Below are 25,030 nucleotides of genomic sequence, written 5' to 3' on the forward strand. Positions count from 1 at the left end.
GCGGTCGAAATGCGTCGGCCCGACGTACCGACGCACGTTGTGAAAATTGTGGACAACGTGGGCAGCGGATGCAGCTTTTCAACGCATCCGCTGCCCAGTCTATGTCCTGGGGAGGAGGGGGCAGATTTACGGCCACGCATGCGCGGAAATGGCGGACGCAACGTACAAAAAAAAGGTTACATTGAACTTTTTTGTGACGACGGGGCTAAAGTTAGGGTTAGGGTTGGGGCTAAAGTTAGGGTTAGGGTTGGGATTAGGGTTTGGATTAGGGTTGGGATTAGGGTTAGGGGTGTGTTGGATTTAGGGTTTTGATTAGGGTTATGGTTAGGGTTGAGATTAGGGCTGTTTTGGGGTTAGGGTTGTGATTAGGATTATGGATCGGGTTAAGATTAGGGTTAGGGGTGTGTTGGAGTTAGGGTTGGAGTTATAATTTGGGGGTTTCCACTGTTTAGGTACATCAGGGGGTCTCCAAACACGACAGCCAATTTTGCGCTAAAAAATCAAATGGTGCTCCCTCCCTTCTGAGCTCTGCCGTGCGCCCAAACAGTGGTTTACCCCCACATATGGGGCATCAGCGTACTCGGGATAAATTAGAGAACAACTTTTGGGGTCCAATTTCTCCTGTTACCCTTGTGAAAATAAAAACTTGGGGGCTAAAAATCTTTTTTGTGGGAAAAAAAAAATATTTTTTTATTTTCACTACTCTGCATTATAAACTTCTGTGAAGCACTTGAGCATTCAAAGTTCTCACCACATATCTAGATAAGTTCCTTAGGGGGTCTAGTTTCCAAAATTTGGTCACTTGTGGGGGTTTCTACTGTTTAGGTACATCAGTGGCTCTGCAAACGCAACATAACGCCCGCAGACCATTCTATCAAAGCCTGCATTTCAAAATGGCGCTCCTTCCCTTCCAAGCTTTGCCGTGCGCCTAAACAGTGGTTTACCCCCACATATTGGGTACCAGCATACTCAGGACAAATTGGACAACAACTTTTGGGGTCCAATTTCTCTTGTTACCCTTGTGAAAATAAAAATTTGGGGGCTACAAAATCTTTATTGTTAAAAAAAAAATATTTTTTATTTTCATGACTCTGCATTATAAACTTCTGTGATGCACTTGGGCATTCAAAGTTCTCACTACACATCTAGATAAGTTCCATGGGGGGTCTAGTTTCCAAAATGGGGTCACTTTTGGGGGGTTTCTACTGTTTAGGCACATCAGGGGCTCTCCAAACGCGACATGGCGTCCGATCTCAATTCCAGTCAATTTTGCATTGAAAAGTCAAATGGCGCTCCTTTGCTTCCGAGCTCAGCCATGCGCCCAAACAGTGGTTTACCCCCACATATGGGGTGTCGGCGTACTCAAGACAAATTGTACAACAACTTCTGGGGTCCATTTTCTCCTGTTACCCTTGGTAAAATAAAAATTTGGAGGCAAAAAGATCATTTTTGTAGAAAAAATGCGATTTTTTTATTTTCACGGCTCTACGTTATAAACTTCTGTGAAGCACCTGGGGGTTTAAAGTGCTCACCACACATCTAGATAAGTTCCTTAAGGGGTCTAGTTTCCAAAATGGTGTCATTTGTGGGGGTCTCCACTGTTTAGGCACATCAGCGGCTCTCCAAACGTGACATGGCGTCCGATCTCAATTCCAGCCAATTCTACATTGAAAAAGTAAAACGACACTCCTTCTCTTCCAAGCTCTGCGGTGCGCCCAAACAGTGGTTTACACCCACATATGGGGTATCGACGTACTCAGGAGAAATTGCACAACAACTTTTGTGGTCTAATTTCTCCTGTTACCCTTGTGAAAATAAAAATTTGGGGGCAAAAAGATCATTTTTGTAGAAAAAATGCAATTTTTTATTTTCACGGCTCTACGTTATAAACTTCTGTGAAGCACTTGGGGGTTCAAAGTGCTCACCACACATCTAGATAAGTTCCTTAAGGGGTCTAGTTTCCAAAATGGTGTCACTTGTGGGGGGTTTCCACTGTTTAGGCACATTAGGGGCTCTCCAAACGCGACATGGCGTCTGATCTCAATTCCAGCCAATTCTGCATTGAAACAGTCAAACGGTGCTCCTTCACTTCCAAGCTCTGCGGTGCACCCAAACAGTGGTTTACCTCCACATATGGGGTATCGGCGTACTCGGGAAAAATTGCCCAACAAAATTTGTGGTTAAATTTCTGTTTTTACACTTGTGAAAATTTAAAAAAATTGTTCTGAAGTAAAATGTTTGCAAAAAAAAGTTAAATGTTCATTTTTTTCTTCCACATTGATTCAGTTCCTGTGAAGTACGTAAAGGGTTAATAAACTTCTTGAAAGTGGTTTTGAGCAGCTTGAGGGGTGCAGTTTTTAGAATGGTGTCACACTTGGTTATTTTCTATCATATAGACCCCTCAAAATGACTTCAAAGGTGATGTGATCCCTAAAAAAAACATGGTGTTGTAAAAATGAGAAATTGCTGGTCAACTTTTAACCCTTATAACTCCCTAACAAAAAAAAAAATTGTTTCCAAAATTGTGCTGATGTAAAGTAGACATGTGGGAAATGTTATTTATTAACTATTTTTTGTGACATCTCTCTGATTTAAGGGCATAAAAATACAAAGTTTGAAAATTGCAAAATTTTAAAAATTTTCGCCATATTTCCATTTTTTTCATAAATAATCGCAAGTAATATCGAATAAATGTTACCACTAACTTGAAGTACAATATGTCACGAAAAAACAATCTCAGAATCAGCTGGATCCGATAAAGCGTTCCAGAGTTATAACCTCTTAAAGTGACACTGGTCAGAATTGTGAAAATTGGCTCGGTCATTAAGTACCAAATTGGCTCTGTCACTAAGGGGTTAAAGGATGGTGGGAGTGGTCACCACCACATCAGCTGACCCGACAGCACTGCAGTTACACCAGATTGCCAGCGGAGGGAAAAACTGACATTAACGCCCGATGGTCCTGAAAGGAAAAAGCAACATTTAAAACAGAGTGGAACCAGATCTGCCACGAATCCAAAAATGGATCGTGACCCAGTGACTCGGGAACAGCCCAATAAAATGGTGTAAGATGTCTCTTGTAAGAGGTTTTTGCAACAGTTCATTTCAACCTTTTTCCAACCCCTCTATCTAGAACAGTTTTTCTGCAATATTGATTGAACATCTGACAGAGATTGTACTATATTTTTACTTCAAAACAAATGTAATTGATTTTCAAATTAATGAACAAAAAGGAATCAGAATTCACATTTACAACACAAACATAAACTATATACAAATAACCTATGAAGTGCAATAAACATCAGCAGTAAAAGCCATATTCACACAATCAGGACTGCCCTGATCAGGAGACTGATACAATCCTGAAACGTGATGACTTTTACTAGAGAATCCCTAGTCATGAACGGACCTATGTGTCTAGGAATGTCCTTTCTAGCAGTGCATCACCGACCACCTTCACTTCACTTTTATTCACAATTTTGAAAACGGTCCATTGAGTTAGGAAACAAGGTCAAAAGATGTTATATTATACAATTGTATGGCGCGAGGCCGCACCCTTTAGTTGGACGCGCCCATTGGCCATCCACGTCACTAGATGGGTCTTGGCCTTGCCCTATACAAGTGTACGGAGTGAGACTGCGCCCACTGGCAGGGAGTATGTTTAACTCATACATACCCGCCGGTCCGGGTCTGAAACTGGCGAATCCCCACAGTACACAGTGTGCGCTGTGGGGAAGGGAGAGGGATTTTTTATAAAAATCTTGTTGTGCAAAAGTAGTAAAACATTAAAAAAGATAAATACATTGGTTAATCATATCAACCCGAAGAATAAAATGATATATCAATTGTACTGCACAGAGAACTCCATCAAAAATAAACGAAACTATTTCAGATTTAGTGTTTGTTGTTCATGCCTTCTAACAAAGAGTGATCAAAAAGATTTATGTACACAAAGCTATTACCAATAAAAACTCTAGCTTGTCATGCAAAAAAACAAGTATTCATACAAGTCCATCTGAAGAAAAATAAAAAAAGTTATCAGTATCAGAATAACTATTTTTATATTTTTTATGGTTAAAAAACCTATATAAATTTGGTATTGACAATATTGATCCACAGAATAAAGATAGTTTGTCATTTGTGCTTAACATAGAATGGTGCTTAAACAAAAAATAAAATTAATTTAGCATTGATTTTTTTTTGCTCATTTTGACTTCCAAAGAGTCAAAATGATAAATGATTAAAAAAAACGCTGCAATTTGTTTGGCAAAAAATAAACCTTCTTAGGCTATGTGCACACATTGCAGATTAGGCTTAGAAATTTCTGGTGCGGATTCTGCATCTCTTGGCAGAAAACGCAGGTGCGGATTTGTCGTGTTTTTTGTGCGGATTTTGTGCGTTTTTGTTGTGGATTTGCTGTGGATTTTTTACGGATTTACTGTGTTTTTTTACCCCTGCGGATTTCTATAATGGAATGGGTACAAAAACACTGCAGATCCACAAAAAAAGAAGTGACATGTGTGATGCAGCGGTATGACCATACACAGTGAAACGGCAGTGACCCAAACAAGTTCAAACAAAAATGTTCTTTTATTGTGTTACTTCACACAGTCAATATAGTACACGGCTTCTTCATACAGTCCATTAATAATGCATGGCTATATGATGCAGTCAATACACAGGCTGAACTTCCCTTTGTCCAGTTTCCCTGGGTGACCGCACGCCGATAACAAGTCTCTGTACTCACTCAGCGCACTGCACTCTTTATCCTCTGGAGTGCAGCCGGGTACACATAAGACAGCCCAAGACACAGGGTGTGAGTCTCTCTGGTTCCATTAGCCTCTGTGCTGCTCCACACGGAGAGCTCTGCAGACAATTGCCCTGTCTGCTTCCAAGAACACACTGACATCCACCACCACTACTACTACAGGGCTTTTAAATCAGTCACTGCTTCATTATTCTAGTTACAGCCACACCTGTGTCTGTAGTACGGCCTCATGGCCTCACTACGCTTCCATGCACATTCTGCAGAGCACATACAGCGCCCCCTAGCTGTAACAGGGGTCACTGCCTCACATATCCTCCCCCCCTGTTCATACCTGTGGGGTAGAACATTTGTTACCCCGTAAGGGCGAAAGACAGGGTATCGGTATGCCCCCCTGACATCCTTGCTAACTACATTAAGAAACCAAAGTAGGGACCGGAACCATTGATCAGCGCACACATCCCTCCCCTTTGCATTTCTCCTCCATATTTCATTACGGGACCACCCACCCCGATCTCCATTGCAGAAGCCAAACCCTCTTTTCTGATTAATCGCAGATTTGGGCCAGTTTTGGGTGGTCTTTACTTTGTTTACTTCAGGCTCACTAACCCCACGGGTCATCCTGTCACCTAAGTATCTGCTTTCAGGCCCCTGGTACTGCTTCCTCTGTACCCTTACCCGTGCCTCAGTGACTATATCACGCTGAAACACTGCGGACCGCGCTGGCAACTCTGAGCATATATCTGTACTACGCGGCACCCGAACAGGAGCCTCCCGACACTGCTGTCTAGCGAGCGCTCTATCTACTTTACCCTGACCCCCGGCCCCATCCTTGACCAGTGCCAGAGGGTTCCTCGTGCGCACGTCGCCAGTCGCCTCTGCGATCATACACTTTCGGCTCTTCTCATACCTGCGTCTTTTATATCTGCGTCTCCGAAAGGGACCCTGGATCTGAGCTGTCCCAACCTTACCAGGGAACACCTCCAGCTCAGGGTTCAATGGGGTCCCCACAACCTCTACTGCCACCACCTCTAGAGGGAGTCTATCGGGATTACACTCTAATCCTAAATTGGCGACCCCTGTGGCATACCTCTTAGGATCTTAGGGTTCTACGCCCGAAACAACATCTTTAGCTTCTCCTGCCGCTACCTCTAGGGGGAGCCTATAGGGATTACACTCTGTCCCTAGGTTGGCGACCCCTATGGCAGGTATTTCAATATCTTTGGGTTCTGCACCCAGTATAACTTTTCCCATGAGAGGGTTTACCCTGGTCTCCCACAGAGACCAAAACAGGGGAAAATCTCTTCCCAACACAATCCCATAGGGAAGGGTCTTTGCCACTCCCACCACATGTCTAATGTCTCCACATGGTGTAGAAACATTGTCATGATTAAGGGAGCTTAGTCTCCAGAAACGCGTTGAGATTCTTACCCATATGGCTTGTGCTGAAGTCTGTATCCTCTATGCTCAATAGTATGTGAATAAAGAAAACTCTTTTTTACGGATTCGGTGAAGCTGGACATTCTTTTCTTTTTGGACTCTATACGCCTGAACACAGCGGGTCCGTGCTCCCGAGGATTGGTTTATGCATCACGGGTGAGCTGGTTTATATTTCTTCGTAGAAACATTTGCAGCGCCCCAGAGTCCTGGTCGTTGCAGTACTGTGGCTCCGCCACTAAGGGGAGCTATGGTACGTCTGATGGCACTGAAGGAGTTCATCTGACCAGGTATCACAGACACCAAGACATTTCACAGTCGGGCCTCCAGGGGGAGCTAAGGGTTCTATTCATTAGGCCACTCCTCACATACTGGTAAAACTGGGGGTCAGGCAGGAAGTTAGGGAGAAAGCTGACTGGGTTGGAACCAGGCAACACCTTGTGGCAGAGGGTGTTGTGGGGGAAGATTCGGTAGGGCCCCTGTCGGGGGTGGGATCCTGACAGGCCTGGCAACTGGAGAGAACGTCACGGGACCGTGCCTGCTCAGCATAGCGGCGGTGCCCAAGGAAGGATTAGAAGCGAGATAGATTGTGCTGAGTGAGAAACGAGATCAAAGCAACAAGGAGAATACCAGTAGGAGTCGTGCTGTGAGACCGAGGCAACATTCTACTGAGGCGCACAACCGGCGGCCGGAACGCCGAGGAAGTATTCATACATCTAGCTTCAAGCAATACTTCAAACCAACGGCAGGACAGTCAGTCATAGGCGGGCTGTCTCACCTAAATCACCTACGAAGACATAGGGGGCAACTTGTGGAGAGGGGCGACTCTAGGGTCCCGGAAGAGCTCCGAGCCTACCCGTCATACGGGTGCCGTCCTAACCGTAACATCAGGGAGGGACGGAAGATTAGCAGAACATCATCTAATCGAGTTGTGAGGGAACTTAAGAAACAGACACAACAGTTGTGGGGACTTTCCGTAAGCACAGCAGGGAAGGACCACAACACATAGCGCTAGCAGGAAGGCACAGATTTCCACCTGCAAAGAGAACTCTGGAGGTGCCATTGGACCGGCCGGACTTGCGCAGCCTGGTTAACCGTATTCCGGATTGAGGACCCAGAGATCTTCAGTAAAGAGGTAAAGAGACTGCAACCTGGTGTCCTCGTTATTTACTGCACCGCACCACCACCACTATCCACACCTTTCATTGGGCGCCCCTCAGCAGGGTCACGGACCGGGTCTAGCCACCGTGACAACCCCAGAGCAGAGACTCAGAGGCCCGGTACCGGGTACCCCTCGGCCCTGCGGCAGTGGGGGCGCTACAACTTGGCGTCACGAACAGGATCTACTTAAGCCTGAAGAATCAGGTCATGTGTGCCTTGGAACTGTGATTTACTGTGCTTGGACTGTACTTTATTGCAAAGACTGTGGATTGTCACTTGCCGCCAAAAGTTTGCGCCAAAACCGCCGCCATTACAGCGCTAAGGAGAGCGCAGGAGAAGAAGAAGGGCGTGGAAGTGGGCGTGAACAAGCTGAAGAGCGCGAAAGACAATGGCCGCCCAGTCTAAATATCTCGGCCCCTTGAGGACGTGTCCGTCAGCAGCTGAGATCCGCCTCCTGATCCTCAATGGTGGGCAGAGACAGAGAAAACAAAACCGCCCACGAAGGAGAGAGCGGGAAAAGGACCAGGAAGAAGTCATCAGCGAGATGGAGGACGCCATGGCCAGCCGCCCGGAGCCGGAGCGTGGGGTCAGAGCCGAGGACTCCCCCAGCTACCCGGAGAGGCACCGCAGCCAGACCTCCACAGTTGATGCTGACCTCCTGCAGACCGGAGCAGATGAGCTGATCCACCAACTCCTGCAGACGCAGCTGAGCACTGAGGCCGGGTGGAAGAAGACCATCATCGGGAGCCTCACCAGACATCTGTCGGCAGCCTCGCCTGGTCCGGAGCAAGAAAGAAGTTCCAGCGCTCCGAAGCCAGAAGGCAAGGCCCTGCCGGAAAGCGAGATGCTGCAAACGGAGATGACAACGCCGCAGCACCAGGCCCTGCATCCAGCGTTCCAGATCCCAGCGGAGGCAGAGCAGACTGGCACTGGAGGGACCGCATCTGAAGCAGGTATGAAGGATGACCCTGCTCTGACGACCGACACCACTCCAGTGACTGCTAGTGCCACAACTGCTGACTCCATTCCAGTGACTGATCTTGCAGCAGCCGCTACCTCTGCTGCAGCAAATGCCCATACTCAAGCTGCGCAGACCTCCATCGCTGCACATGATTTGACTGTACATGAAAGATGGATTAACGGCGTTTGTCCAGCACTGGGTGTAACCCTGGACCTCACTTTTCCCAGGCCAAGAAGGGTTAAGTGCCAGGTGCAGCCCTGGAAGCCGTCCCACTAAACCTCGGAAACCTGAAACTATACATAGTTAACTGTTTGTTTCCCTGCTTTTTGTTGCTTTAAATCCGACTAGGGTTAACTCTTAAAGGGATCCCTTTATTTACCCGGGATCCCTTCCTCTGCTTTTGCTTTTGTTTCCTGTTTCCTCATTGTTGAAAAGAACTGCAGAATCATGAACAGTGCATGATACAAACTGCTTGTAAATAGTTTGCACCTTCTTAAAGGTGCTCCCTACTGGTTTTATACAAAAGACGGACTCTTTGCGAAGATATGATTCTTGGAACTTGTATTGGAGTCCTAGCTGCATACGGATTTGCAGCTTGAGAAGTTGCACTACCTCATAGAGACTTGGTCCCCTCTTAAAGGGGATGTTCACTTGTTGCACTTAAAGAATGGTATTGCTTTAAGACAGATAGATAGCAATAATGTCTTGACAAAAAGAAAGTGATGATGATGCTTACATGTAAAAGTTATATGTATCCAACTAGTTGATTGTAAGAAATAATTGATAACGTTGATAGAAAAATGAGGACAGAGAGTGAACCCGTACGGGGTTAGTCAGTGAGTCCTCTTAGGAGCCATGTAAGGATGGCTCAGTGATTTCAAACCGAAAGTAAATGTTATGTTCTATACTGTGTATAGTAGTTGAAAAGGCAGTAGGCCCGGGCTGAAAGGGGCGGTCCTGTAAAGAAAGGAGAGGCAGTAGGCCTGGAGCAGTTAGGACAGGCGGTCCTGCAGATTTAACGAAGGAGAATGAAAGAGAAAGGGTTAATTAATATTATAATGTTCAGAATAATTCTTTAGTGGGTTAGCCTGTACGCCCTTAAAGAAGAAGTCAGTTTCATAATGTTTTATAAGTAAGTCTTTAGTGGATAGGGAGTATACGTCCTTAAAGGTAATGTCAACTTGTTATTCAAAAGTTTGCACTAAGTAGAATACCCGGTTGGGTAACAGGAGTTATTTATAGCCTGTAATTTATAATGTTTAACCATGTTTGTAATGTTCAAGTGTCCTCACCTCCCATAAAGGGAAGCTCTGTTCAAGCTTACTTATTGTTATTGCATTTTCAAAATTGTACGTCTTTTTGCTAACCTGTATTGTTGTTTTCTTCCCAGTCCAGGAGTACTGGATTTAACCGGGGGGGGGGGGGGGGAGTGCAGCGCCCCAGAGTCCTGGTCGTTGCAGTACTGTGGCTCCGCCACTAAGGGGAGCTATGGTACGTCTGATGGCACTGAAGGAGTTCATCTGACCAGGTATCACAGACACCAAGACATTTCACAGTCGGGCCTCCAGGGGGAGCTAAGGGTTCTATTCATTAGGCCACTCCTCACATACTGGTAAAACTGGGGGTCAGGCAGGAAGTTAGGGAGAAAGCTGACTGGGTTGGAACCAGGCAACACCTTGTGGCAGAGGGTGTTGTGGGGGAAGATTCGGTAGGGCCCCTGTTGGGGGTGGGATCCTGACAGAGGCCTGGCAACTGGAGAGAACGTCACGGGACCGTGCCTGCTCAGCATAGCGGCAGTGCCCAAGGAAGGATTAGAAGCGAGATAGATTGTGCTGAGTGAGAAACGAGATCAAAGCAACAAGGAGAATACCAGTAGGAGTCGTGCTGTGAGACCGAGGCAACATTCTACTGAGGCGCACAACCGGCAGCCGGAACGCCGAGGAAGTATTCATACATCTAGCTTCAAGCAATACTTCAAACCAACGGCAGGACAGTCAGTCATAGGCGGGCTGTCTCACCTAAATCACCTACGAAGACATAGGGGGCAACTTGTGGAGAGGGGTGACTCTAGGGTCCCGGAAGAGCTCCGAGCCTACCCGTCATACGGGTGCCGTCCTAACTGTAACATCAGGGAGGGACGGAAGATTAGCAGAACATCATCTAATCGAGTTGTAAGGGAACTTAAGAAACAGACACAACAGTTGTAGGGACTTTCCGTAAGCACAGCAGGGAAGGACCACAACACATAGCGCTAGCAGGAAGGCACAGATTTCCACCTGCAAAGAGAACTCTGGAGGTGCCATTGGACCGGCCGGACTTGCGCAGCCTGGTTAACCGTATTCCGGATTGAGGACCCAGAGATCTTCAGTAAAGAGGTAAAGAGACTGCAACCTGGTGTCCTCGTTATTTACTGCACCGCACCACCACCACTATCCACACCTTTCATTGGGCGCCCCTCAGCAGTGTCACGGACCGGGTCTAGCCACCGTGACAACCCCAGAGCAGAGACTCAGAGGCCCGGTACCGGGTACCCCTCGGCCCTGCGGCAGTGGGGGCGCTACACATTGACCTCCAAGGTCGGGTACTCCCGGATTTCCCCATGGATACCCATCACCTCCACTTTCTGTCCATTGGTGTTGTCCCCAGCAACAAGGGAACGATGGACCAGAGACACTTTACTCCCCGTGTCCAGGAGAGCCTCTGTTCGGCACCCATTCACAATTACCTGGCACAATTCTGGTTTGCCGCCAGCTGTGCCCGTAGTGGTGATACAGACAGGCTGGGCACACAGACTCCTGACCAGTGTTCCCACAGTCCATGGGCTTAGATGTTACTGAACAGTTACTAGCCCCATGCCCAGGCTCTGGTGCAATGTCCTGAGTGGACTTATACCGCTCAATCAATTCTATCAGCAGTTCCAGGTGGCCTAGGTCCCTCAGCCCGCCCAATGCTGCATGGCAGCCGGCAGAGCCCTCACCATCCGATCAGCCACGATTCTCTCCATCATCTCATACGGAGAACAGAACTCAGGCTGGAGCTCTCACTCCTCCACCAATTGCAACAAGTCACTTGCTTGAGACCTGGCAGACCGAGTCTCTACATAGGACCACTGGTACACCCAATGATCGTCCCTTACCTTTGGGGTCTCTTCAGGACTCTGCTGTTCACCCCTCACATTAGAGGTCTCCACTTTATATCGTTGAAGCTCTGCTAGCTCCCTCTGCAGTGTCTCCTGCTGCTGCAAAATCTCTTGCTGGGAATGTTGAAACTGCAGCGTCTCTTGTTGAAGCCTTTGCTGACTAAGCACAACCTGCTCCAAAAGTTCCTCCATTTTTCCAGCAGACTCGCACAACAATCTGCAGCACTCTCTGGGGGTATGCCTTAGTTCACTGGCCTCGCATTCTTTCCACCATATGTGATGCAGCGGTAGGACCATACACAGTGAAACAGCAGTGACCCAAACAAGTTCAAACAAAAATGTTCTTTTATTGTGTTACTTCACACAGTCAATATAGTACACGGCTTCTTCATACAGTCCATTAATAATGCATGGCTATATGACGCAGTCAATACACAGGCCGAACTTCCCTTTGTCCAGTTTCCCTGGGTGACCGCACGCCGATAACAAGTCTCTGTACTCACTCAGCGCACTGCACTCTTTATCCTCTGGAGTGCAGCCGGGTACACATAAGACAGCCCAAGACGCAGGGTGTCAGTCTCTCTGGTTCCATTAGCCTCTGTGCTGCTCCACACAGAGAGAGCTCTGCAGACAACTGCCCTGTCTGCTTCCAAGAACACACTGACACACCTCCCCCACTACTACAGGGCTTTTTAATCAGTCACTGCTTCATTATTCAAGTTACAGCCACACCTGTGTCTGTAGTACAGCCTCATGGCCTCACTACGCTTCCATGCACATTCTGCAGAGCGCATACAGCGCCCCCTAGCTGTAACAGGGGTCACTGCCTCACACATGCTACTTCTTTTAATCCGCAGCGTTTCCGCACAAAATTTTCCGCACCATTAGCACAGCGTTTTGTTTTTTTTTACCATTGATTTACATTTTACTGTAAATCACTTGCGGATCTGCAGCGTTTCTGCATGGTAAAAAACGCTGCGGATCCGCAGGAAATCCGCAACGTGTGCACATAGCCTTACAGCTTCACTAATGGAACATTGCAAAATTTAGGGATCTCAGAACATGGACAGGGCCGGACTTAGCCCAAAAGGCGCCCTGTGCGAGACTGCAGGACGGCGCCCCCCCCCCTCCAAACTTTGAAAGAAAACAATAACTCTTTAATATTCACAACAACACGTTTACTTAGAAAACTTGTGTTTCCCTGCAAAACACTTGAAGAAACACTAATATTGCAATAACGGGAATTATAAAGTGCTTTAAAGCGGACCAAAAGGAAAAAATGACGCTTGGTCCAAAGCCATATGGGCTGACAGCCAATCAGAGTGCAGAGCGGCGGCCTGCAAGGCCAAACACCGCCACACCATGACCAGATGACATATTACCACCACAGTGATCGAATAATATCAAATACAAGGAACGAATACCACAACATCATGACCAGACCACATATTACCACCACATAGTGACTGAATACTACAATACTGATCAATAATAAAAAAAACCACAATACTATCACCATAAGTGCCATTATACACAGGAGATCTGTACTTAGTATGCAGCGTCTGTGTATAGGTAATACAGTGATCACCGGTGACATACACAGGACCTCAGTATATAGTATACAGTGTATAGTGTCAGTGTATAGGTAACACACTGACTCACCAGTGACATCTCTAGGTGAAGTCCTTCATCTTTCATCCCGCACAGACCGCCATCACTTCATCCAGCCAGGACTCGTCTCTGCAGGAAATAACACAGTTATCTCGAGTTCCACTTGCAGAACACATTACTTAATTTTCCCAACTTCTACATTACACCACATGAAGAAGGCGACATAGTGTCACTCTACACAGTAATAGGACCGCCCCTCCATTTAAAACAGTATACTCAAAAAATAAAATAAATACATCACTGCAGTAATAATATCCCTTAATTAGCCCCTATGGTAATAATATTCGCCATCCTGGCCCCCGTGTGTCTCATTCCTGGCGTCAGCCATATATTCTCCCATCCTGCCCTAATGAGTATCTATCCTGCCCCATATGATCTTCCCATCCTGCCCCATCTGTCTCCATCGTATCCATCCTGCCCCATCTGTCTCCAATCCTGCCTCCAGTGTCTCCAGTCATGACGCCATGTCTGTCATCCTGCCCCGTGTCTCCATTCTGCCCCTGTGTCAAGCATTCTGCCCGTGTCCAGCATTCTGCACCAGTGTCCAGCATTCTGCACCAGTGTCCAGCATTCTGCCCCAGTGTCCAGCGTTCTGCATCAGTGTCCAGCGTTCTGCCCCAATGTCCAGCGTTCTGCCCCCGTGTCCAGCTTTCTGCCCCAGTGTCCAGCTTTCTGCCCCAGTGTCCAGCTTTCTGCCCCAGTGTCCAGCTTTCTGCCCCCGTGTCCAGCGTTCTGCCCCCGTGTCCAGCGTTCTGCCCCAATGTCCAGCGTTCTGCCCCAGTGTCCAGCGTTCTGCCCCAGTGTCCAGCGTTCTGCCCCAGTGTCCAGCGCTCTGCCCCCCCTGTGTCCAGCTTTCTGCCCCGTCTCCAGCTTTCTGCCCCAGTGTCCAGCTTTCTGCCCCAGTGTCCAGCTTTCTGCCCCAGTGTCCAGCTTTCTGCCCCAGTGTCCAGCGTTCTGCCTCCCTGTGTCCAGCTTTCTGCCCTGCCCCCCCCCCTCCCGATCGCCGCTCTCAATAATAATTAAAAAAAAAAACCAAGTTCTTCTTACCTGACCGCGATCCTGCTCTATCTGCTTATCGGTGGGGGCGGCCATCTTCCTGAGGCCGCGCGTGCGCAGGTGGAGTGCTCTGCTGCCCAGGGCTTCAGGAAAATGGCCGCGGGATGCCGCGCATGCGCAGATGGAGATCGCGGCGGCCATTTTTCTGAAGCCGAGAAGCGAACAGCCAGGTAAATTCTGCGCCGCCGGCGACCTGCCCCCCCGCATTGTGCCGCCCCCCGCATTGTGCCGCCCCCTTCCTACGCCACTGCCAGGGGGGGCCCGATGACCGGGGGCGTGGTAACCGGAACGCTGGCAGATGGAAATTTTAGAAAACGGCTGCCCCGTACCGGGTCGTACCGGCTGAATCCCACCCCTGATTGTGATGTAATGTGACATTAATCTGCTGAGCTCAATAAATGCGCCCCTTGTATGCTAACGAGCCTTGGCGCCCTGTGCGGCCGCACAGGTCGCACAGGGCAAAGGCCGGCCCTGAACATGGAGACACGATTTTGATTGTGACACATGATGATTTTTTTCATTGAGTATTTGTTGTATAAACTACATCTTGTGTAAAAGTTTGTGTAAGTTATAGGTATAATAAGTTACAATTTATAATAAATTATATGTAGCACAGAGTGACTCCACTGACAAATACAATTCATCCAGTAAAAACAATTCCTTTAAACAGCTGCCTTGCCCAAATAACTAAAAAAAATATGGCTCCTGGTACGTAAAAATAAAAAAAGCAAAAAAAAAATGGCTGTGACGCAAAGGAGTTAAGTAATGGACTATGCAACAGTAAATATAAAGAGGGGCCCTTACTGGGGCCACCCCTGATTGAAATGTAACTTTTTAATCTTGCGTCCAAATAGTAATATGAATTCTTCATAATCTATAAGCAAGTTTTCCACTTCCACTTTAATGAGAATAAAATAGATATTTCATCAGATCTTTGAGTATATACTGACAGTAAGTTATATTTGCTCTGAATTTCTTTACATGAATATATTGATGTGAAAGACGTCCCTGAGCGTCTGAATGGACTAGTGTCAAAGAGAGTTTCAATATATTTTTTCTCTGAAATAACACTGCTAGAATTCCACGATTTAATGACTTCAATCAAGCAGTCTTTGAAGTGTTCGTCAATTTTCCTTCTAAAGAAGTGAGCAGTTTGACATAGTTTTGTTCCAAACTCCGTATCCCATCATGCAGACATGAGAACATTTTCCTGGACCCAGCTATCGTTGTCTTTTTGGACCAACTTCAGAAAAAATAAATGAAAAATACAGTCCTGGCAGTTGGCTCGCTATCTCAGGAAGTCATATTTTTCAGCACAGATCGATTTTGCTTTGTGTAGAACTAGGGTCATTGTGAACTAATGCAAAGTAAATTAGGTTATTATTAATATTTTTCTCTTTCAAATCCTGCCGCTACTGGTGCCTGCTCAGGTCACAATGTGCCATTCCACTTGCATTTTACCAGCATTACATATTTACAAAGGTTTGTGATTTACAAATGTATATAGCACAGTAAAAAGTAGAAGGATATTTTACTTAAAGGGGTTATGCGGGACTTTTATTTTTTTCTTATGGGCCTAAGAACTAACAGGCAGTTGCTAACTACCTGCGTATTCTGCATATAACAGTCACAGACTACTCCTGCGGCTTTCAGTGACGTCAAGTCAACAGAGCAGTAGCTTCTCTTCCGGCCTGCTCAGTTGAAAGGACGTGACTGTAAATTCCGTTCTGATTGACAGCCGGCTCCCACTGCCTAACTGCAGGTAGTTTCTAACTCCATGCCTGTTTTGCCAGGCGTCAATCTCTGCTGGCACAGAACTGTCACAGACCGCTCCTGCTGGTGATTCTGTGGCTTTCGGTGATGTCACGTTAAAAGAGCATCTGCTTCTCTTCCGCTCTGCTGTTCACGAGGTATGACTGCTGATGTTGTGCTCACTTCATCATTTGCAGTACCCCTCCCCCTCACTTCATCATTTGCAGTCTCTCTCCCCACTAACTTCATCATTTACAGTCCCCCTTCATCCTTCACTTCATCATTTGCAGTCCCGCTCACTTCATTATTTGCAGTCCCCCTTCCCCCTCACTTCATCATTGACAGTCCCCCTCCCCCCTCATTTTATCATTTGTCATCCTCCTCACTTCATCATTTGCATTCTTCTTCCCCCCTCATTTCATCATATACAGCCCCCTCCCCCTCTCTTCATCATTTGCAGTCCCCCTTCCACTCACTTCATGATATGCAGTCCCCCTCCCCCTCACAACATTTGTCTTCCCCCTCACTTCATCATTTGCAGTCACCCTCCCCCCTCAATTCATCATTTGCATTCTACCCTCCCCCACACTTCATCATTTGTAGCCCCCTTCCCCTCACTTCATCATTTGCAGTCCCCCTAACCTCATAATTTGTCATCCCCCTCACTACATCATTTGCAGTCCCACCTCCCCCCACTTCATCATTTGCAGTCCCCCTGACTTCTTTTGCCATTCCCCTCACTTCATCATTTATTATTCTCCCTCCCCTCTCACTTCATCATTTGCAGTCCCTTCCCCCTCATTTTATAATTTGTCATCCCCCTCACATCATCATTTGCCGTCCCCCTCCACTCACTTAATGATATACAGTTCCCCTCCCCATCACTTCATGATATGCAGTCCCCCTTCCCCTCACTTCATAATTTGTCATCCCCCTCACTTCATCATTTGCAGTCCTGCATCCCCCCCCACTTCATCATTTGCAGGTCCCCTCACTTAATTTGTCATTCCTCTCACTTCATCATTTGCAGTCTCACTCCCCTTCACTTCATCATTTGCAGTCCCCCCTCCCAAATGCTTCATCATTTGCAGCCCCATCCCCCTCACATCATCATTTGCAGTCCCTCTCCCCCTCACTTAATGATATACAGTCCCCCTCCCCCTCACATCATGATTTGCAGTCCCATTCCCACCTCATTTCATCATATGCAGTCCCCCTCACTTCATCTTCTGCAGTCCCCTTCCCACTCACTTCATGATATGCAGTCCCCCTCACTTCATCATTTGTCTTCCCCTCACTTCATCATTTGCTGTCCTTTCCCCCTCATTTCATCATATGCATCATATGCAGTCCCCATCCCCCTCACTTCATTTGCAGTCCCCCTCCCCCTCAATTCATAATTTGCATTTCACTCTTCCACACAATTCATCATTTGTAGCCCCCATCCCCTGACTTCATCATTTGCAGTCCCCCTCACTTCATCATTTGTCATTCCCCTCACTTCATTATTTGCAGTTCCCCTCCCCCTCACTTCATCATTTCCAGTCCCCCTCCCCCCTCACTTCATCATTTGCAGTCATCCTCCCCCCTCAATTCATTGTTTGCAGTCCCTCTCACTTCATCATTTGTTATCCCCCTCACTTCATCATTTGCAGTCCCCCCTCCCCCACACTGCATCATTTACAGTCCCTCTCCCCCTCCCTTTATCATTTGCAGTCCCCCTGCCCACACACTTCATCATTTGCAGTCACCCTCCCTCCTCACTTCATCATTTTCAGTCCCCTTCCCCCTCACTTCATCATTTACAGTCCCCCTCACCCTCACTTCATCATTTGCCATCCCCCTCACTTCATCATTTGCAGCCCCCCTGCCCATCACTTCATCATTTGCAGTCCCCCTCACTTCATCATTTGCCATCCCCCTCACTTCCTCATTTGCAGTCCCCCTCACTTCATCATTTGCAGTCCCCCCTCCCCCACACTGCATCATTTACAGTCCCTCTCCCCCTCCCTTTATCATTTGCAGTCCCCCTGCCCACACACTTCATCATTTGCAGTCACCCTCCCTCCTCACTTCATCATTTTCAGTCCCCTTCCCCCTCACTTCATCATTTACAGTCCCCCTCACCCTCACTTCATCATTTGCCATCCCCCTCACTTCATCATTTGCAGCCCCCCTGCCCATCACTTCATCATTTGCAGTCCCCCTCACTTCATCATTTGCAGTCCCCCTCCCCCTCACTTCATCATTTGCAGTCGCCCCTTCCTCACACTTAGACGTCTTTGGAGCTCCGAGAAAGCTCCCAGGTTCCGACGAGTGCGCCGCAGCGCACAGCACTTTAGTGCACAATGGGGCCTGGTGAGTAGAATCAAAAGAGGGTGACCCCGGGACCCCTCTGTACTGCTGCTCACCGGGCCCCATACAGCAGTAAGGCAGTAATGCCCTGATGGCGGCCCTACATCCAAACCTTTAGGTTTTAGCAAGACCATCCAATAACTGTGTCCATTGTGACTATATTTTATAAATTATCCTATCATATTGCTCAAATATTAGTTTGTATTTCAGATGGATTCAGCAGGCACACATGAGAACGGATTTGTCTCAGGTCATCCGGTGAGATTGTAGACTTTGAGAACATTTCCCAGCCATCCGGCTAATGCTTTGTGTGTGGTAGAAGTTGTGTGTGTTCTTGAACTATTTCTATGACGTGTCAAAAGAATTAATGCTGCTATTCAGGCATTTCGCCGCTATCCTGCATGTGTAATGATATAATATTTCATGAAGGTGGTCTACATGTTATTACTCCATCTGTAGTTTAGTTCCAGGAGTGATGGAAATATTGGCTGTGAAGTGGAAAGAATGATATGTTTACAAGAGAAAGAATCAGCTGAAACCACATTTATCTGTACTGGAAATATTTTAAACAGCCACAATTTAAACAATATTCCTATATGGCTAACCCCTTTCACAGTTCCAAAACCCATTCAAACTATTGCCGTATCCTGTTATTTAAAGGGATAAAATATAGAGCCCATATGTTATGTTTAACAGTTCGACAATTAATAACACTTTAACTACCAGCACAAAATGAGAGGCAAAATAATATACAAGCTAATAAAAATGCAGAATGTTGCTAATAAAATTATCTGGATGTCTCTCATTCAAAATAAAATCTATTAGCCAGGGTGGAGGAAAGCTAAAAAAAAAGTTCCTCTATCTCTGCAGCACAGTAATATACAGGGATGGTCCATTGATTTCAGTCTGCATTACATAATGCCATATTTTCCGTGTGGTGGACTCCAAATGAACTGACCATCTGCTGCTGGGTTCTGCTATAGACTATGGGGCTGGTTCATCAAAGCTTTGATGTCATGAGTGAAAAATCAAAAAAATTTTCTCAATGCAGAGTTGCACAAAAAAAATCTGCAACTTTTGTAATTTTCACTTCATTTTGGATCATCTCCACCAAAATGGGTGGAGCTGGGACAGAGTTGGGGTGGGACGGAGCATAATATCTGTTTTTTATTGTTACAAGGCTAGTATTGAACCAATAGAAGGTGCCAAGGGAAGTTTGTAGAAAGTGGTACATTTGAAATGCCCCCTCTCACTTTTTCTGGATGTCAATTTCGTCCGAAGGAAGCAAGAATGAAACCAATCATTAGCATCCACTGATTGACGGCAGGGCTCATGTGATGTAACATCACGCGAGTCTCCGGAGATCTAGTGCCGATGTTGCTGGAATGGAACCAGTACCCGAGGCGAGAACAAGCTGTTATTATTTTATAGTAATTCGGAAGGAGTGGTTTTAGTAGTTGACAATGACTTTAAGGAAAGAGACAAAATGAGATGTGCTTTTATTTTTATATGGCAGGTCCAAATATCTAGCTGGCGGACTGGACAATCCCTTTAATAAATACTTGCATGCTTTAAAGCTAGTCTAATAAATATTTTTTGTTCCAATGGAACTTTCATACTCTTAGACCATAACTCATATAATCAAGGGACCTAAACCAATTCTGTGAATGTCACACCCTGGTCATAACTGAGCCCATACCACAATGTTGCATAGTGTACATTCTAATCCTAAAAGAAATGCAAAACCAGCCAGTTTTCTAGATCCAGATGGAAACAGTATACCGTAGAAACTAACAGAATCGCTTTGTTGATAAACATCAACGGTAAACGTTTTTAGAAGTTAAAACACAACTTTCTCATTAGAATACAGAGATTTGAGAGATATCATTTCCAAGGAATGCAAAGCTAACTCTTCACATTCTGCTCTTTCCTTTAAAGCATTCCAGCAATATGACTTCAGTTTCCAGTAAGGTACTGGTGAATAAGTCAGAGGGAATGGAAATCTTGCAATAAAAGGTGAAAATCTTTGACACACAATCACATCTTCGCCCTGAGCAAGACAGGAACAGAAGCGGCAAATTGACGCATTCTAGCAATATGTACATAAAACTACATAGCGATACGGCTCTTCACTAGCAGAAAAGTGCACATGCTTATTGAGTTTTCAAGAACAGTTTATGTTAGCATACTTTGTTACTCAGATACACTTTCAAATGATGGAATTTAAGTGGAATGGAATCTTGAAGGGAAACATAGAAATATGGAAAAGTCAAAATTCCTGTCGTGTTTTTTATTTTTCAGTGATTAGATTTGTATATAGAACTAATGTGCTAGTAGACATCAGACGTCAGTTGATGAAAAACACATTATTTCTTTCCGAGTAAACCTTAAGTACAAATGATTGTTTGACTGATCACAAATACCATCAGACAGGTTTGATTTATTCATTTGGTAGTGGGATGAAACAAATGATGAAACGATCATTCTTTAAAAAAAAATTAACTCAAAGTCCGGAGTAATTCAACATTTATATACAGTTTGAATGACTGTAGTGTTCAATATGGGCTAAAGTATGTATGTTAGCGTCAGTGTACAAAATATTTACTATTTAATTATTTGTCCCATTGTTCTTGAAACATCAACCTACTTTTATGTAATTACAACCTACACAAATAATTATTTTATTGTTAAAGTAATTTCTAAAATTAAATAATTATTTCTATTTTTGTATGAATTCTTACTTTTCAGCATTTTTCCTAGATCTTTTACACAAAACTTTTGTCTGGTTGCATCCTAATTTCTGATAGCATTTTGAATCTTTCAAAAGAAAAGTATTACTGTTTTAACCCCTTAACCCCCAAGGGTGGTTTGCACGTTAATGAACAGGCCAATTTTTACAATTCTGACCACTGTCCCTTTATGAAGTTATAACTCTGGAACGCTTCCATGGATCCCAATGATTCTGAGATTGTTTTCTTGTGACATACTGTACTTCACGTTAGTGGTAAAATTTCTTTGATATTACCTGCTTTTATTTGTGAAAAAAATGAAAATTTTGCGAAAATGTCGAAAATTTTGCAATTTTCCAACTTTGAATTTTCATGCCCATAACTCACAGAGATATGTCACACAAAATACTTAATAAGTAACATTTTCCACATGTCTACTTTACACCAGCACAATTTTGGAACCCACATTTGTTTTGTTAGGAAGTTGTACGAGTTAAAAGTTGACCAGCGATTTCTCATTTTTACAGCACCATTTTTTCTTTAGAGACCACATCACATTTGAAGTCACTTTGAGGGGTCTATATGATACAAAATACCCAAAAAGTGACACCATTCTAAAAACTGCACCCCTCAACGTGCTCAAAACCACATTCAAGAAGATTATTAACCCTTCAGGTTTTTCACAGGAATTTTTGGAATGTTTAAAAAAATGAACATTTTTAACTTTTATCACAAAAAATGTACTTCAGATCCAATTTTTTTTATTTTACCAAGGGTAAGAGGAGAAATTGGACCCCATAACTTGTTGTCCAATTTGTCCTGAGTATGCTGATTCCCATATGTGGGGGGGGACCACTATTTGGGCACATGGCAGAGCTCGGAAGGGAAGGAGCGCCGTTTGACTTTTTCAAATTAAAATTGGCTGGAATTGAGATTGGACGCCATGTCGCGTTTGGCGAGCCCCTGATGTGCCTAAACAGTAGATACCCCCAACAAGTGACCCCATTTTGGAAACTAGACCCCCTAAGGAACTTATCTAGATGTGTGGTGGTTCACAGAAGTTTATAACGTAGAGCCGTAGAAATAAAAAATCATATATTTTTCACGAAAATGATCTCTTCGCCAAAAATTTTTTATTTTCACAAGGGTAACAGGAAAAATTGGACCCCAAAAGTCGTTGTCCAATTTGTCTCAAATATGCCGATACCCTAAATGTGGAGGTAAATCACTGTTTGGGCGCACAGCAGAGCTCGAAAGGGAAGGAGAACCGTTTGAATTTTTCAACGCAGAATTGGCTGGAATTGAGATCGGACGCCTTGTCGCGTTTGGAGAGCCCCTGATGTGCCTAAACAGTGGAAACCCCCTAATTCTTACTCTAACCCTAACCCCAACACACACGTAAACCTAATACCAGCCCTAACAATAACCCTAACCACAAACCTAACTCTAACACACCCCTAACCCTAATCTCAACCCTAACCCTAATCCAAAGCCTAACCCTAACTTTAGCCCCAACCCTAACCCTAACTTTAACCCCAACCCTAACCCTAACTTTAGCCCCAACCCTAACCCTAACTTTAGCCCCAACCCTAACCCTAACTTTATCCCCAACCCTCACCCTAACTTTATCCCAAACCCTAACAGAACTTTAACCACACCCCTAACCTGTTATGATCCCAATGGCAAGGATCTCAGAGATTACAGCAAAAGTCTGCAAACATAAATACCAGCTCATAGGGACGTGGTAACTAGGCTGACCATATACCTGATCCTAGCACAAACACTAACAGTAGCCGGGGAACGTGCCTACGTTGATCCTAGACGTCTCGCGCCAGCCGGAGAACTAACTAACCCTATCAGGGAAAATAAGACCTCTCTTGCCTCCAGAGAAAAGACCCCAAAGTAATACATGAGAATCCCAATCATCCGAGAAAACCAGAATATCATCCAGATAAACAATCATAAATTTATCCAGATACTTCCGGAAGATATCATGCATAAAGGACTGAAACACTGAAGGAGCATTAGAGAGCCCAAAGGGCATCACCAAGTATTCAAAATGACCTTCGGGCGTATTGAATGCAGTTTTCCATTCATCTCCCTGCCTAATACGCACAAGGTTGTACGCACCACGAAGATCTATCTTGGTGAACCACTTGGCACCCTTAATCCGAGCAAACAAGTCTGACAATAGTGGCAAAGGATACTGAAACTTAACAGTGATTTTATTCAGAAGCCGATAGTCTATACAAGGTCTCAAAGACCCGTCCTTCTTGGCCACAAAAAAGAATCCCGCACCAAGAGGGGAAGAGGATGGATGAATATGCCCCTTCTCCAAAGACTCCTTGACATAAGAACGCATCGCGGCATGCTCGGGTACAGACAAATTAAATAATCGTCCCTTAGGAAATTTACTGCCAGGAATCAAATCTATAGCGCAGTCACAGTCCCTATGAGGAGGAAGATCACTGGACCTGGACTCACTGAATAGATCCTGATAGTCACCCAAATACTCAGGAACCTCTGAAGGAGTAGAAGTAGCAATAGACACCGGCGGAGAATCGCAATGAATTCCCTGACAACCCCAACTCGACACAGACATAGCCTTCCAATCCAAAACAGGATTATGGGTCTGTAACCATGGCAGACCTAACACGACCAAATCATTCATTTTATGCAGAACAAGAAAACGAATCACCTCCCGATGTTCAGGAGTCATGCACATAGTCACTTGTGTCCAAAACTGCGGTTTATTTTCCGCCAGTGGCGTAGCATCAATTCCTCTGAGAGGAATAGGAATTTTTAAAGGCTCCAGGACAAAACCGCAGCGCTTGGCAAACGACAAGTCCATAAGACTCAGGGCAGCACCTGAATCCACAAACGCCATAACAGGGTAGGAAGACAATGAACAAATTAAAGTCACAGACAAAATAAATTTAGGCTGCAAATTACCAATGGAGACAGGACTGACAACCTTGGTTAGGCGTTTAGAGCATGCTGATATAACATGTGTAGAATCACCACAGTAAAAACACAGCCCATTCTGTCGTCTATGATTTTGTCGTTCGGTTCTAGTCAGGATTCTATCACATTGCATTGCTGGATCGGGGTTTCTATCACATTGCATTGAAACAGGTGTCTGTTCAGACAACACCGCCAGAGGATTAGCGGATTTGCGCTCCCACAAACGCCGATCAATCTGAATAGCCAGCGCCATAGAATCATTCAGACTTGTAGGAATTGTGAAACCCACCATCACATTCTTAATGGCTTCAGAAAGGCCATTTCTGAAATTTGCGGCCAGAGCACATTCATTCCATTGAGTAAGCACGGACCATTTCCGAAATTTTTGGCAATACACTTCGGCTTCATCCTGGCCCTGAGAGATAGCCAGTAGAGCTTTTTCTGCCTGAATTTCAAAATTAGGCTCCTCATAAAGCAATCCGAGCGCCAGAAAAAACGCATCAATATCCGCCAATGCCGGATCTCCTGGCGCTAACGAGAAAGCCCAATCCTGAGGGTCGCCACGCAAAAAGGAGATAACAATTTTAACTTGCTGAGCTGAATCTCCAGACGAACGAGGTTTCAAAGATAGAAACAATTTACAATTATTCCTAAAATTCCTAAATTTAAATCGATCTCCAGAGAACAGCTCAGGAATAGGTATCTTAGGCTCAGGCATAGGACTGCTAACAACAAAATCCTGAATGCTCTTCACTCGTGCAGCAAGCTGATCCACACTAGTAATCAAGGTCTGAACATTCATGTCTGCAGCAAAGCTTACAGCCACTCTGAGAAAAAGGGGAAGGAAGAAAGAGGAGAAAAAAAAACAAAAAAACTCAGAACTCCTTTTCTTTTGATCCCACTTCTGCAATGCATTAACTATTCAAGGCCTGGCATACTGTTATGATCCCAATGGCAAGGATCTCAGAGATTACAGCAAAAGTCTGCAAACATAAATACCAGCTCATAGGGACGTGGTAACTAAGCTGACCATATACCTGA

This window comes from Ranitomeya variabilis, chromosome 6, assembly GCF_051348905.1.
Source record: "Ranitomeya variabilis isolate aRanVar5 chromosome 6, aRanVar5.hap1, whole genome shotgun sequence".
NCBI classification, from domain to species: domain Eukaryota; kingdom Metazoa; phylum Chordata; class Amphibia; order Anura; family Dendrobatidae; genus Ranitomeya; species Ranitomeya variabilis.